The 4,919-nt window shown below is 40.0% G+C and overlaps 1 pseudogene; it reads right to left on the bottom strand.

Moving 5' to 3' along the window:
• Positions 1-3,285: 3,285 nt before the first annotated feature.
• Positions 3,286-4,366, bottom strand: LOC116421854 (annotated as a pseudogene).
• Positions 4,367-4,919: the final 553 nt, after the last annotated feature.

The following is a 4,919-nucleotide window of genomic DNA, read 5'->3' as shown; positions in this document are numbered from 1 at the left end:
TGTGTGTGTGTGTGTGTCTCTGTGTGTGTGTGTGTGTGTCTCTGTGTGTGTGTGTGTGTGTGTGTGTGTGTGTGTGTGTCTCTGTGTGTGTGTGTGTGTATCTCTCTTGCTTTCTCTCTTTGTCTCTCTCTTTCTCTGCCTCTCTGCCTCTCTGTCTCTGTCTCTGAGGCAATTGGAGTTAAGTGACTGGCCCAAAGTTACACAGCTAGGAAGTGTTAAGTGTCTGAGGCCAGATTTGAACTCAGGTCTTCCTGACTTCAGGGCTGGTGCTCTATCCACTGCACCACCTAGCTGCCCCTGGTGTTTTAACTATCTTAAGTAATGTTTCAAACAATATTCATAACTTGAATTGCTGCATTTGAATATTTTCTCTGCCTCTGTATCTCTCTATCTCTCTTAGTCTCTCTCTGTCTTTCTCTGTCTTTCTCTGTCTTTATCTGTCTCTCTGCCTCTCTCTCTCTCTCTCTCTCTCTCTCTCTCTCTCTCTCTCTCTCTGTATCTGTGTGTGTGTGTGTGTGTGTGTGTATCTCTTGCTTTCTCTCTTTGTCTCTTTCTCTGCCTTTCTGTCTCTGTCTCTTGTTCTCTCTCTCTCTTTGTCACACACACACACATATACACGCATGTACGCACACATACACACCTACCCCACGGTGGAAATGGATTAACCTAATACATAGTTTTATGTGTTTCTGTGTTCTGGACATTGTTAAAATAGTAATATTAGAAGATACAACTATAATTTTTAGTGGCCTGCTTCTTAATATGATGACAGGGTTGATTTCTTTAAGGATAGGTAAGGTTTCTCAGAGACCAAAAATTATAGATTAGACTTGAACTTCCAATGAAGGCAGGCTTTCTTAAATATGTAATTGATTAATGTGTATGTTGAGGAAGAGAGGAAAGAAAATATTCAGATGCAGCAATTCAAGTTATGAATATTGTTTGAAACATTACTTAAGATAGTTAAAACACCAGGGGCAGCTAGGTGGTGCAGTGGATAGAGCACCAGCCCTGAAGTCAGGAAGACCTGAGTTCAAATCTGGCCTCAGACACTTAACACTTCCTAGCTGTGTAACTTTGGGCCAGTCACTTAGCTCCAATTGCCTCAAAAAAAAAAAAAAAAAAAAAAAAAAAAAGATAGTTAAAACACCTGATAATTACTGGCCATTCCTCATTCAACTTAGAGAAAATTTAAAAGCATAAAAACAAGCAAAACCTTTCCTAAAGGAACTATTTGCCAATGATTTTGAAATGTCTTTCTAAGCCATATCAACCAATTAGTGGGTATATTAATGTAATACGAATATGGCATAGACTTTATCTACAAAGTTAAATAAAATTTTAAGCATCACTGCTCAGGAATAAAACAAACTTCTTTTCTGTTTATTATTTATTCAAAATGAACCCTACTATTAACAATATGTAGGCACATATTTATAATTAAACGATATTGTAGGGAGATAATTTTGGAATATGACATGACCTTCATCTCTAAGTAAAAGTGAAAAATAGATGACTCTAATATAATATATTTGAATAAATGACCACTGTATCTGTTCCAGAATGTGTGCTTGTGAGTATGTATCTACTTGTCTCTTCCTCTCTTCCAAATGCATATAATTGAATTGCTTAAGTTGAATATATATAATGAAATCCCATTTTAAGCAAAGCTATGAATACATGAAATATCTATAATTTCAGTGTGAGCATTCCTCTCACCAATACAGATTTAAAACTGTCTATGGCTTGGTATACAGATACTAAACATTTTCCTGAGACAAAGAGAGATAAAATCATTTACTTTGGCTTGTGGAGGTCTTCCTTCCAAAATTAGCCCGGTTAGTTGAAGCCTAACTCTCTGCCTGGCTCCAAGAGATCTTGCAGTTTTGTTCTTGACTTCTGCTTCTGCTTTCTTCATCCTTCAGCCAGCTCTGACTCCTGGCTTCTCAATCTTCAGTGTGTCCCACCTGAAGAAGTCCTTCAAGCTTCAAAAGCTCCCTATATTTATGTGATCTCCCAAAGGCTAACTCCACCTTCTGGAGGGAGAGGGATTCTGGGTTATCTCCCAGAGTACTCTTTGGTCCTGAGAGAGGTGTGAATTCAGACTAAGCCAGCCCTGAATTCTCGTGTGAACTCCATTGAGTACTTAGATACTTGAGCTCTCTAAAGGTGTGAACACAAGCATTGTTCAATCAATTCCACCTAATACCTTGTTTCAAGTTCTGGCCCAAAATCAGATCAAATCAACTCCAATGCCTTCACACTTTGTAAAGAAATGTCTTAACACTTTGTAAAAGATTCCAACATCTCCTCTTTTCTTTTGATTTAGAACATAGGTGGTCATAACCTCCTTGACTTCTTAAGGAGGTGAGAACTCCAAAAAGGTGATCACGCCTTCCCTGACATCTCAGGAACGGAGATGAAAATACCAAAGGAAATAGAAAATTAAATCAGATTAGGGGGTTTCTCGAGGGGCTCACTTGAAACAAGGTGTACATAAATCCATCAGTATGGAAGGCATTACACACAGTTACATAAGCACATAGTAATATAACACAGACTAGTAGTAATGTAACAAACAACATGAATTAACATAAGAATTTACACATTTAAACATTTTCCATTAGTTCATATGCCAGGAATCCAATGATTCCTGTAAGCTTTGAGGTAAACAATTTTTCATATACAACATTATACATGTCCATAAGTCCCAAAAATAGTCCAAAAGGAACCCATTGTCCATCAATATAACACAGTCTAGTAGCAATGTAACAAATAACATGAATCAACATGAGAATTTGTACAGAAATTTTTTAAAGGAAAACGTTATGTCTTATTACACCATGATCCTGGCTAATAGCTTTTCAAAACTTTGAGAAAAATCTTAAAAAAGAAGGTTTCACATGTCACCTGAAACTTACAAATTTAACATTATCAAAGAAGGAATGCTCCTACACTCTTACAAAGACCACTAGAAAGAAAACAATTAAAAAGCTAAGAAACTGTCTCAAAGGCATTTTTTTGTGTGTGTTTTTTGTATTTTTTACAATCCTTCCTCCACAGTAAGGTAATGTTATTAAATAATCCAATCCATTCACAAAATGGCTCTCTGCATCTGCTCTGGTGTCTTCTGCCATATCACTGCATATTTATGCATGACTGAGATAAAGAGTTTCCTTAACATTATTATTTCGATAACCTGAAGCTGTTCTGTTACCTCTGGAAGAGTTTCCTTAACATTATTATTTCGATAACCTGAAGCTGTTCTGTTACCTCTGGGCTCTCATCCTCTCCTATTTATACAGTGAAGCCCATGGCAAACAGGCAGAAGAGCTCAATAGCGGCTCCTCCCTCCATAACCCCCACTTCCTCCACTGTCTCCTGGACCATAGTTTCCTCCATCATATGGTCTCCCCATGTTCCTGCTACCACCAAAGTTTCCACTCTTCATTAGACCATAGTTTGAAGGTTGCCGATTATAGTTTCCAAAATCATTGTAGTTCCCACTTCCATAATTGCCTCCTCCATAGTTGTCATAACCACCTCTGTAGCCCCCACCCTGGTTGCCTTAGCCAGGTCCTCCACCACCATATCCTCCTCTTCCTCCTCCATAACCAGGACTACCTCCAAAATTGCCACCTCCTGGTCCTCCTCCATATCCATTGTAACCATCTCCAAAACCACAACCACTTCTGTATCCATCAGATCCCTCTCTTAAAATTGCTTCCTGGGACTGGTCCAAAATTTCCACCACCGCCATGGGAATCCCCAAAACCAAAGTTTCCTCCTCTTCCGCTCCTAGAACTCTGAACTTCCTGCATCTCTTGTCTAGATAAAGCTTTTCTTACTTCTGCGTTATGGCCATTGATGGTGTGGTATTTTTGCAATACAATTTTATCCACAGGATCATGGTCATCAAATGTAACAAAACCAAAGCCCCCTTTTTTTTTTTACCAGACTGTCTATCTGTAATTATTTCAATAGTATCAATTTTCCCATATTCCTCAAAGTAATCTCTAAGGTGATGTTCCTCAGTGTCTTCTTTAATTCCACCAACAAACAGTTTCTTCACAGTAACGTGAGCACCAGGTTTTCCAGATTCCTCTCTGGCTACCGCTCTTTTGGGCTCAACCACTCTTCCATCAATTGAATGAGGTCTTGCAGACATGGCTGCATCCACTTCAGCCATAGATGAAAATGTTACAAAACCAAATCCCCTTGATCTTTTGCTTGCAGGATCCCTCATGACCACGCAGTCTGTGAGTTTCCCCCATTGTTCATAGTAGTTTCTCAAACTTTCTTCTGTCGTTTCAAAGCTTAGGCCTCCAATAAACAGTTTATGGAACTGTTCCTTTTCTCTCTCCATGGTAGAGTTGGTCGCCTCAGGCCGGGGCCCCGCAGCCGAGCGAGATGAGAGGGATCTCTGCGGCACGCATCCCCTCACCGGCCAGAATGTGATGGTTTCCAGTCCCTGTTCGGGCGCCAAAATGTGGAAGTCTTCCTTCCAAAATTAGCCCGGTTAGTTGAAACCTAATTCTCTGCCTGGCTCCAAGAGATCTTGCAGTTTTGTCCTTGACTTCTGCTTCTGCTTTCTTCAGCCTTCAGCCAGCTCCGACTCCTGGCTTCTCAGTCTTCAGTCTGTCCCACCTGAAGAAGTCCTTCAAGCTTCAAAAGCTCCCTATATTTATGTGATCTCCCAAAGGTTAACTCCACCTTCTGGAGGGAGAGGGATTCTGGGTTATCTCCCAGAGTACTCTTTGGTCCTGAGAGAGGTGTGAATTCAGACTAAGCCAGCCCTGAATTCTCGTGTGAACTCCATTGAGTACTTAGATACTTGAGCTCTCTAAAGGTGTGAACACAAGCATTGTTCAATCAGTTCCACCTAATACCTTGTTTCAAGTTCTGGCCCAAAATCAGAT

The sequence above is a fragment of the Sarcophilus harrisii genome, chromosome 2 (genome assembly GCF_902635505.1).
Source record: "Sarcophilus harrisii chromosome 2, mSarHar1.11, whole genome shotgun sequence".
Classification (NCBI taxonomy): domain Eukaryota; kingdom Metazoa; phylum Chordata; class Mammalia; order Dasyuromorphia; family Dasyuridae; genus Sarcophilus; species Sarcophilus harrisii.
Note: the sequence above shows the minus strand (reverse complement) of the source record. Positions and strands in the feature narration are given on the sequence as shown.